Consider the following 12,210-nt stretch of genomic DNA (forward strand, 5'->3'; position numbering starts at 1 on the left):
TGGCTTTTGTTGAAAGTTGAACACCTTGCACTCCCTTATTTTATTTTTAGGTGGGTTGTCAGGTCTGCTCATTATAACACAGCCAGTTGCCAGGTTTGCAGTTGTTAAGACTTTTTTGGATCGTGGATGAATGATCTAATAAACGTTTATAGTAGAATGTTTATGTACCCTGTGAAATCGCCCTGTAATTGACAAAAGAAAAAAACTACAGGCAAATCTGTCATACTACAGACAGTCATTCAGAATGAGAACAAGTGAGCATAACATTCTATAGTGCAAATACAGTATAAATTATATAAATAAATATAAATGATTGTATTTTTCTAACTAGTTTGGGAGGTCCTGCAACTTACACTGTATACTGAAAAATCACACATTTGTTATTAACAATCAGAAATGTAATGATTATTTATATAGAACTTTTCCAGGAATCAAAACACTAAGCAAAATAAATTCTAATAAAAATATCAGTAAGTAAAAAGTACACTACAACAATGTACAACAAGATCAATAGATTTCTGATGTCCGCCAATTCGGATCCGGATAACCTCTAAAATTCCGTGGAGTCTTTCATGCCCAAATGTGTCTGTGGTGCAAATTAGGAGAGAATAAGTGAAGTAGTTTTGACATAAATCCTTAAAAACCTATAAAGTGAAATCCTGAGCCAGAATCCAGATCACCTCCAAAATTTAATGTTCTTCCATGGCCTAATATGCATCTGTGGTGCAATCAGTGATGTAGTTTTAACGTAATGCTTCAAAGTCTATATAAAGTGAAACCTGATCCAAAATCTGGATCCGGTTCACCTTCAAAATTTAATGCAGTCTTCCATGGCCTAATATGTATCCATGCTATAAATTTTGTCAAAATCTGTGCAGTAGTTTTTGACAGACAACCCAAAAACTATCATTATTTTTATTACGTCCTTGCCGGATGTAAAAATCTCAAAATTAAACAACTGATAATACAGAAAAAAAGCTGTGACTTATACTGCAGTACTCCTTATAGTCCAGGAAATGGGTTAGTAGAGCCGTCATTTTGAAATTAACCAATTTCCTCCTCACAGAGGAAATAAAGTGGAAGCCGACAGTCTTTTCCGGTCCACTTGTAGTTGTCATCCTTGGCGATGGTGCCACAGTGGTTAGATATCAGCTGTGGCTGTGTGTCATTCTTCCACTGGTTGAACTCCACTGCCAAACCAGTTGTCCAGATCCAAAATCCAAAGTGGCGGCACGGACTCAGACCGAGCCACAGTGGACCTGGAACGTTACTGTGTTTAAGCCAGTCCACAACTGCCCTCTGATCCTCAACATCTTGGATCCACAGAAGCCTCGTGTGTTTTTCACGGCAGTAATCATAGGCTTCCACCCAAGTTAAATTTTTTTTAACAACAATGATTCTCTCAGATCCTGAGGAAAAGTAAAAAAAAAATAATAAATAAAAAGAGGAATAAAGTAAAGTATGGTTCAAAAGAAGGCTGGTTTTGATTTGTACAAAGTTTACAAAAGTTTGCTTTGTTTAAAAGTCAAGTTATTTTAAATCAAAGCTTGGATCCAGTTCATGGGACGAAAATGATATGTCACGAGGAACAAAAATGAAATCAGACACCCACACGTGTATATATATATATATATGTTTTAATTGGTGAATTTTACTTTTCATTTGTGTCTTAGGAAAATTAATAAATTAAAATACAGCTTTCAGTAATTTGGTTAGCGATGTACCTTTGGAACATATCGTGGCTGCTGTTTCGTGACAGTCGTCCGGATACAGATAATGTCCAGTCGGCTCTTTTGCAGGTGTCTGAATTGTGCAATTAGGATTATAGTTGCGCTCGTTCCAAAGTCTAAATGTAGAACATCTTCCATCTTCCCACTCCCAGTTGTCTTGCATAGGTCCAATCCAAAATGATTCTCTCCTCTTTTCAGATAGTTCTTTTGCATATGTGTCATTGATCAAGTCTTTGTTTTGTCTTCTGCAGTAGTGCTGAGCCTGACACCAGTTCCTTTTCATATCGACAAATATACTCGTATTATCTACAAAGCAAAAACAGAGACACTGGTTGAGTGTACTGCTTTTGACAGAACTTCCAAACATCATCTACTTGGATGTCTCAGAACCTTCAACATCGTACTGGGTTGTGTAACAGGGAGACAGAAAATTAAATCAAACTGTAATATTGCATTTCTCATAAAAATTATTCCAATTGATAGAATGTGGGAAGTTAAATACATTCAACAAAAAGGCAGCAGTAAAATTCAACAATAAAAGTATATTAATTAAAAAGTGTTCAGTGGTGGGCACAGCTAACCGAAAAGTTAGCTTTGATAACCATTAAACCGCTAACTGAAAAGTTAAATTTTATCATGCTAAACTGGTAAACTGCTAAAAAAAATTAGCAGAAGTTACTGCTAACTACTAGCTGCTAACTTTGAGTATTGACTCCATACACTGTCGGCTACTGATAAGCCAGTTTTGAATTTAAACACCGCAGAGGCTGCTGGGTAATAAAAAAAATAAAAACCAAACACTGTCATCATCTATATCAAAAGCAGTAAATCACAGTATTTGAAGTCAGTTTATCTCCATATTATATATTCATAAACCGTTAACGGAGCTACGGCTCACCCATATTGGGTTCACAAATGCAAAACAAATGCACAAACAATAAATAAAAATGCTGACTTTGAGCTGCTTACATACCGCTTTCGTCCACACTGTAACTTCTTGTCTCCTTACCAGTACTTGTGTGTTTTGACATGTGATTCGGAAGCGTTAGCTAGCTGTATGTGTGAAACTTGCCAATATTATGAAGTGTTTCCAATGTAGCACATAATATTATTTAATAATTAAAATGTTGTCGGAAGTAAATATGAGGATAACTTGTACAACATAAGAAAACAAGTTATTATTATTAATGGTAAATGGCAAATGGACTGCATTTATATAGCGCTTTTCCATCTGAATCAGACGCTCAAAGCGCTTTACAATTATGCCTCACATTCACCCCGATGTCAGGGTGCTGCCATACAAGGCGCTCACTACACACCTGGAGCAACAGGGGATTAAAGGCCTTGCCCAAGGGCCCTTAGTGATTTTCCAGTCAGGTGGGGATTTGAAACCATGATCTTCTGGACTCAAGCCCAACACCTTAGCCACTAGACCATCACCTCCCCATTAATTATTATATTATGTAAGTAATTGTTTATTAATCACATTAAAATGCCTGAAAAATGTGACAAAATGTTGCCAGCAGCAGTCCATCATTAGTTTTTTTTTATATGACGAATCAGGTGTGAAACCTGCCAATATTATAAAGTGTTTCCAATGCAGCATGTATTATTATTTAATAATTAAAATGTTTTGGAAAGTAAATATGAGTATAACTTGTATAACATAAGAAAAAACTTATTATTATTATTATTATTATTATTATTATTATTATTATTATTATTATTATTATTATTATTAAGTAATTAATCACATTAAAATGCCTGGAAATGAGACAAAATATTGCCAGTAGCAGTCCATCATTTGTTTTTGGAAATATAACTAATCAAGTGTGAAACTTGCCAATATTATAAAGTGTTTCCAATGCAGCATGTATTATTATTTAATAATTAAAATGTTTTGGAAAGTAAATATGAGTATAACTTGTATAACATAAGAAAAAACTTATTATTATTATTATTATTATTATTATTATTATTATTATATTTAAGTAATTAATCACATTAAAATGCCTGGAAATGAGACAAAATATTGCCAGTAGCAGTCCATCATTTGTTTTTGGAAATATAACTAATCAAGTGTGAAACTTGCCAATATTATAAAGTGTTTCCAATGCAGCATGTATTATTATTTAATAATTAAAATGTTTTGGAAAGTAAATATGAGTATAACTTGTATAACATAAGAAAAAACTTATTATTATTATTATTATTATTATTATTATATTTAAGTAATTAATCACATTAAAATGCCTGGAAATGAGACAAAATATTGGCAGTAGCAGTCCATCATTTGTTTTTGGAAATATAACTAATCAAGTGTGAAACCTGCCAATATTATAAAGTGTTTCCAATACAGCACATAATATTATTTAATAATTAAAATATTTTGGAAAGTAAATATGAGTATAAATTGTATAACATAAGAAAACAAGTTATTATTATTATTATTATTATTATATGCAATTAATTGTTTATTAATGACATTAAAATGCCTGAAAAATGTGAAAAAATGTTGCCAGCATCAGTAGTTATAATAATCCATCAGTTTTTTTTAAATATGATTAATCAGGTGTGAAACTTGCCAATATTATAAAGTGTTTCCAATACAGCACACAACATTATTTAATAAGTAAAATGTTTCAGAAAGTAAATATGGGTATAACTCTTATAACATATAAAACAAATTATTATTATTATATGTTGTTATTCATTGTTTAAGTATCACATTAAAATGTCTCAAAAATGTGACAAAATGTTGCCAGCAGCAGTAGTTATAATAATCCATCATTAATTTATTGAAATATGACTAATCAGGTGTGAAACTTGCCATTATTGTACAGTGTTAGCAGCACATAACATTATTTCATAAAAACATTTTAGAAATGATATATAACTCATATAACATAACAGAATTACAGTCTTTACCCAGATTTTGAAGTTTCCTGGGAATTACCAGCTCTCCGGATGTGGCACGTACCACCGTTTAGATTGGACACTGTGATTCCAAGAAGTTTCACACCTGATTAGTCATTTAAAAAAAACTAATGATGGATTACGGTAACTACCGCTGCTGCCAACTAACGCAGTTGGTGTCACAGATATGTTGGTGATAACGGTCACTTACCCTTATGGCACATGAAAGGCATTCGCTCGGAACAGTTAACATTTCTGATTGTGTCCTTGTCAACAACTTTACATATTTGTGTATCAGCCAGATGACCATCAGATACAGAGTGTCCAGTTCTGTGCAGTCCGAACCAGAATTTCCTGTAGTTTTGTGAAATATAGTCATGGCTCATTGCATAGTTAAATAAGACTCGGGCATCGTCTTCATCATACAGCGTAACAAGTGAAGAGTCAGCGTTTCTACATTCTTGTTTTGCCGTCTCCCGAGGAACAACTTTATTGAAAGCGTAGAATTGTCGTAGTCGCTGTGCTGTAAAGCTGCAAACTGCTGTGAAAAAAAATAAAAAATACAAGAAAGTCACTATTGGCACATTTCACTAAATGGATATTTTGCAAAACACTTTTTTTTACATAATTCAGGCCTTTAAAGATTCTCTATTGATGAAACTGAGCAGCAAATTGAGGCAGTTATGATTAAAAATGGATTATTTTAGTGTGTGTGATAACAGCAGAAAATACTTTTTAAAGTGTTGTATATATATCTAAATTCTATATCTACTTATTTTTTTCTGAAACTGAATTCAATTTCAATTTAATTCAGTGTATATTATTTATACAGCACCAAATCACAGTAGGTCTAACCGTTCCAACCCGCACACAGGTGACAGTAGTAAGGAAAAACTCCCTCTGATGATTTGAGGAAGAAACCTAAAGCAGACCAGACTCAAAGGGGTGACCATCTGCTTGGGTCATGCTACAGACACAATTGATAATACAAATATACGGGAAATTGGGTCCACAGATACAGTCTATTTCATGCCCACTACAGAAGGTGACACCCACTCCCACATCTGGATGGAGCTGCACCTTGGACAGACAAAAAAAATTTAATCAGGCAGTATAATTTATCAGCAGTCAGCAACAAGAAAAACAGAAGAAATACTAAGGTGACCCCTGGCCAGTAACCCTAAGCTTCACTTCATTTTCTGAAACTGAATTAATTTGGGATGAGGGTGGAGCCTATTCAACTGTACTCTGGCCCATGACTGATGCCAAATCCAAGCTTGAAAATTCCCTGCATATCTTTGTACATCCACATTGGCACAAGGCTGATGTTCTGCTGCAGTTGCAGAACCTAATGCAGGGGGATGCCTGAAAATCCAACTACGCCAGTAGACACAGTTGTATTTTGGCTCTACATAAAATATCAGTTTTATTGCCAGTTTTCTTCAGACAAGTCAGGGGATGGATACATGTACATTTCAAAGTCACTGAATATTTCTTGGACTTTACTTACATCACTTATGAAGAAATACAAGCAGAATGGTATTGTATTGGTAAATGTGTGTTGTGTTAATTGGTGTAGACAGCTCTCAAAAACTGAGTGACTGTACAAGGAGACAAGTGAGGAAAGCCACCAAGGCATCACGGAAGACTTTATAGGCTTGTGTGGCTGTGAATGGAGAAATTGTGAACAGTGCAGGTTATAGATCAGGGGTGGGCGTCGAGGGCCGAGACACTGCAGGTTTTCCGTGTAACCAATCACCTCAGCAAGTGGGTTGCTGATGAGCTTCTGCTCTGAACATAAACACCTGGTTGTCAATGAAATCACCTGCTGAAACACCTGATCTTTAATGAAATCACCTGCTGAGGCAAATGGTTGCATGGAAAACCTGCAGTGTCTCGGCCCTTTATGGCACATGATTGCCCACCCCTGTAGATAGATAGATAGATAGATAGATAGATAGATAGATAGATAGATAGATAGATAGATAGATAGATAGATAGATAGATAGATAGATAGATAGATAGATAGATAGATAGATAGATAGATAGATAGATAGATAGATAGATAGATAGATAGATAGATAGATAGATAGATAGATAGATAGATAGATAGATAGATAGATAGATAGATAGATAGATAGATAGATAGATAGATAGATAGATAGATAGATGTTACTTTTACAAATGTGAAAATAGGACAACAGGTCAAATAGGTTCTCACATGGGTTCCTATAGCAAATCATATAGTATCTTCCAGGTTTTCACATGGGGAAAACCAGTGGCTGCTCAAAGTTATCTTTTACGTTAACATTGTAAGTAAGCTAAGGTCAGACGATTCTTGTATAAACCATTGAAGGGGTTGTGTTGAATGTCTTTGCAGCAATTACAATAATTTCAGCAATTAAAAAAACCTATATTATAGTAATGTTGTTTAAGTTGTTGGAACTTGTCATTGTCCAAAATGGCAGTTAGACAAACACAGCAGAAAAAAAACCCCTCTATGGTTGAAATAAAAACCCATACCTAAAACGTATAGGTTTCTATGTTGTTTGGTCACTTTTCTATAGTTATTAATATAAATAACTGTACAATAACAATAGTGCCGTTTATTATAGTCTTTCACATGGGTTCCTATAGGGTGCACAGGGGATCCTGTCGCAATTAATATTGTATCCTATAGGTTTTCACACCATGCCCCTGTATATGCATGCATACTTGGTGCAAGCCCAGGTCATATATATCTATCTATGCATGTCTGTGATATTTAGAAATGTCTTATACCAGGAGTATAGTCAGATATGGGAATTATCCACACAAGGGATTTGTATTTTGAATACCAATGGGATTTTTATTTGAAACTATTGTTTCCCTATATGCCACACAATGTGGCTATAGCTTTCTATAGGGTACTATAGTTTCCAATAGGTTTCCTATTACATTATTATATGACTGTGACGCTACACGCCCTCTGATTGGCTGATTACCAGTCAGATATTTTCCCATATCCTGACTGGTTACCATGACAATCGGTCCACAACACGTATTTTCTTTACAAACCAGGAAGCAAAAAACATGATAAAAAAACAACTAGTCAGACAAAAACAAACTGCAAAAATATCTAAGCAGCATTTGAAAAAACACACAGATGTAAAACTTACCAGCTAACGGCCAGACCATCTCTTAGCAAGTTCTTCTTGGAGGTAAAGACCCTGTAGTCTCTGATTACGAGCCGTCAGCAGCGTTCATATTTGGGCGATGCTGTAAGTTTGCGTGTTTATTTATATATATATATAATAGCCATATAATAAACAAATTATTAACCTTGTTTGTTCGGCCTGTACGGGGATATCAGACCTCCGTGTTTTTCTCATGGACCTCGCCAACAGTCAGTCTGTGCTGACTACACATCTGATATTTCCCTGTACAGACCTCTCAGTCGGTTAATATTCCTTTAAAAGATTCCAGTATAAAACTATAGTTAACTATAGTTACCTATATGATTTTTTTTGGTCTGGGTAATTGGAGATGCAAGACACAAAAGTTGCACCATGCACAGTTTCCCCAATCACAGACGCCTACAGTCTTTCAAAGTTGTCTGGGTGTCTTCGTGGCTTCTCTCATTTCTCATTAGTCTATTTCCATCATGGACTCTCTATTTTTGAGAACTGACACAGATTTATAATAGAGTGCCATACTTTTTGTATTTCTTCATTATTGATGTAAATAAAGTCCAACACATATTCAGTGACATGGAAATGTTTATGTATCCATCCCTTGACTTGTCTGAAGAAAACTGGCAATAAAAGTGATTATTTACAGGTATTATACAAAGCGTTCAATTACATATGCAACCCATCATCTTGACATTTTTAATGAATTTACTTTAAGTTGTAGAGATTTGATTTCAGTTTGAGTTTAACAAAGATAATTTTACAATTATTATTATTTGTATTTAAATTAGCATAAGCAAATTAAAATGTGTGAAATTCCCAGTGTTACTTTTGTAGGGAACTGTCATTCACTGACATGGAAATGTCCATGTATTCATCCCATGGTACACTGGTGTCCTGTCCAGAGTTGACCACATAAAACATGAAATATCTTTGGTTCATACTAACTGAAATGTAACAGAAATCATGAAAATGTAAGAATCCCTTTCTTTACTTGCATTTTCCACATTGTCCCATTTTTATTTATTTATTTATTTTGATATGGGGATTTGTATTTAATTTATTGAACTTATAATGTAGTCATAAATGTAGACACTGAACATCTTGAAACTTAAAAAATTGAAAGTGTTGATACGGAGGAACGGTTCCTTACCTGAACACAGCACAAGCAGCATCAACGTTGCCTTCATGGTGTTTGCGATGGAAAACCGTATTTGTTGTATTGAATAATGCAGGAAAAAAAGGTTTTTGAAATTCTAGTCAGAAGGGAAAAATATTGATGTTTTTAATAAAATTAATAACATTTTAAACTTAAAAATTTTATTATTTTTTTTATTAAATTTTTTTAACCCCTTAACGCCTGAATTTATATAGCTGTATATAAAAAAAATGTTTTGTGTGTGTTTTTGCCTTTAAGTAGATGGTAAATAATGTTGAGATTATTAATTTCACTTTTGCACAAAAAATAAATAGTAATTTTGGTATTTTGGTAATAATTTATGTTATAATGTTATAATAATAATACTGTTATGTTGCAAATATGTGACAACCGGCATACTGGTCAATTTGGTATGTTGTATATTTGAGTCAAATATTGTAGCATATATGCGACAATAGGCGTTAAGGGGTTAAATGTGTACACAAAAACCCCAACACAAAAATAATTTAACACATGCATTAGAAAGTAATAAAGTGGAGCCTCGTATTTGTTACCTGCCGACATGCAGAAGAGAAGTGCAGCTCAGTGGGATGTGTTTTTCTGATTATATTGTGTTAGTGTGATGTGAGCCAACTGGTGACAGAACGAGTTTGTGTACTTAGTCAAATTAGTGATGGTGAAGGTGGAATAATAAACAGAGAAGTACAGCTGGGTTATCAATAGACCAGTGTTCACAGCAAATATTTTACTATAATTACAATGAATCATGATATTATGTCATAAAATACTGACAGATCATCTCATGTTTTGTATTTATTTTGATAGTTACTAGTAACTACTGATTGCTACACCATTTTGACTGCAGTCCATTTGTACATTTGGAAACTACTCTATATATGAAGAGACGACTCTACCTCCACTTAGGAATGGAGCGAAATTTGGCACACGTATAATTTAACATATGAGGAGTGACATAGGTTGTTGAGTGCTTTAGCAGTAGTACTAGTAATAGTGGTGGTAATAATAGTAGTCTTCATAGTAGTTCAGGTGAGACACTTTTGTGCTGCAGAATTGAGACAAATTTGGTACACATATACTTTGACATATAGGGAGTCACATAGTAGGCTATTAAGTACTTTCGCTGTAGTATGAGTAATGGTAGTAGTAGTAGTAGTAGTAGTTTAAGTTAAGGGGAAACGCAATTTTGTCGTGAAAATTCCTGGATGTGGACCACTGGGTAGCGGTCCGGCATCGTGGTGTCGTTGAGTTGGCGTAATCACCGGAAGGGCATCATCCGCCGTTGGGCTTGGGAACCATGTGACGGCATGACGCCCACGGGCTGATGGAACTGTGCATAATGCTGAGGCATTCCATGATGTCCAGTCTGGAAATGGGCAGGATGCTCCGATGCATGCCTGTGTCACAGAGGAACTGCCGCTTGGAGATGGTATCTTGACTGAACAGAAGACTGTTGGTGCATCCAATGCACAAGGCCACTACTGAGCAACATAGGTTATTGAGTACTTTAGCAATAGTAATAGTAATTGTAGCAGTAGTAGTAGTTTTAGTTAAGGGGAAAGACACTTTTGTCGTGAAAATTCGTGGATGTGGGGGACTGGGTAGCGGTCCGGCATCGTGGCATCATTGAGTCGGTGGCAATCACCGGAAGGGCATCATCCACCATCGGGCTTGGGAACCATGTGACGGGACGATGCCCACGGGCTGTTGGAACGGTGTGTAATGCCGAGACATTCCATACTGTTGAACTCTGGCAATCCTAAGCTTGGCTGAATAATGACGCCTTACCCAGGCATACACCGGTGGGCCCACAGTGGCCATTTGGTGCCCTACTCCATGCTTGGCAGCGGAGCAGGCGATGAAACGTCAGCCTGTAATAGCATGCAACCTGATGGAGTCCACAGTGTAAGAGTCCCAGTTAAAGCTAAAGAGTGCTGTGCGAGCTTATGGTGCTGGCGTACAGGGCGGGGAGCCAAACCCATCGCTTGGAGATGGTATCTTGAATGAACAGAATCCTGTTGGTGCAGCCAATGCACAGGGCCACTACTGAGTGCCGGACCCAATGTTTTTCTTGTGGTCGAAGGTGCAGGGTGAGCGGCAATGCCTGGCTTTGGATCTGAATATAGCATGGTAGAAGCAGAGGCCGGGCTGAGAATGCTGCTGGGACAAGATAGGTGCTGCCGCTATGAGTACTGCTTCCTCTGGGGGTGCCACCAGTATGCGTATGGTGTGGGCTTGGGCAGCCGCGGCCATGTGGGCAGGGATGAGTGCCACAGCAGCCATGGTGTGGTGTTGGCCGGCCAGGAAGAACTTATCCTCTGCCAGCACACGGCAGTCGGTGATGGTGGTGTTGGCCAAAGCTGCCCGCATCTGGGGAGGGAGTTACTGCACAAAAAAGGTGGATGAAAAGGAAATTCAGTCTGTGTTGCCCCAGGAGCAGCAACATTTTGTCCATAAACTCAGAGGGTTTGCTGTCCTCTAACCCATGCAGGGAAAAAAGCCTGCTGGCCCTCTCAGCATCGGAAAGTTTGAAAGTCTTTAAGAGGTGAGCCTTGAGGGCTGCATATTTATCTGCTGCTGGAGGATTTTGAAGGAGAGTTACAAGCCTTGGCACTTTGGTCCTGCTGTGGGCAGACATGACGTAATAATGGTTTATGTCATCCATGGTGATCTCCCGCAGTGCAAACTGCACCTCTGTTTGGGCGACCCAGGCAGATGGGGATGACTCACAAAACTTGGGGACCTTCAACAACACTGCATACGCCATCATGATTGTGTCAGAATGTCCTTCAAAAATGTTGAAAAGACAGATGTGTGGGTCACCAGTGTGGAAATTGCGCTTGGCGAGAGAAAGAGTGGCAATTTCACATTTCAACAACACATTTGCATGTCCCTTTATTTCACTGAACTGATTCACACATACCCAGACTTTAAAAGGAGGCTCAGCTCCACGTCTTAACCCCGCAGAGGTCCTGACAGTAAATCATCACAGCAGGGCCAGACCGTCGCCTATCACCCACAGGGATACAGACACCTTTGTTTACGCCTGCTACAATACAGCATGTGATCGGAACCTGAATACACATTGTCGAGACAGGAAAACAGCTTTGAGGACAAACAATCGTGCATAACCCACACATGGATCCTGCCGGGAAAGCAATGATATGCGCATCTCAGCTTGTTAACATATGTAAAGTGGTATATCACCCATGCAGGG

The 12,210-nt window shown here is 37.0% G+C and overlaps 1 long non-coding RNA gene across 1 annotated transcript; it reads right to left on the reverse strand.

Annotated features, from left to right (window-relative positions):
* Nucleotides 1-1,940: 1,940 nt before the first annotated feature.
* LOC117503789 lies at nucleotides 1,941-4,954 on the reverse strand. The gene is made up of 2 exons (XR_004558663.1): nucleotides 4,858-4,954; nucleotides 1,941-2,036 (listed from the first exon to the last, which is right to left on the reverse strand). It is a non-coding gene; the product is annotated as an uncharacterized LOC117503789 (long non-coding RNA).
* Between the last annotated feature and the right edge of the window lie 7,256 nt (nucleotides 4,955-12,210).

Source organism: Thalassophryne amazonica, chromosome 22 (genome assembly GCF_902500255.1).
Source record: "Thalassophryne amazonica chromosome 22, fThaAma1.1, whole genome shotgun sequence".
NCBI classification, from domain to species: domain Eukaryota; kingdom Metazoa; phylum Chordata; class Actinopteri; order Batrachoidiformes; family Batrachoididae; genus Thalassophryne; species Thalassophryne amazonica.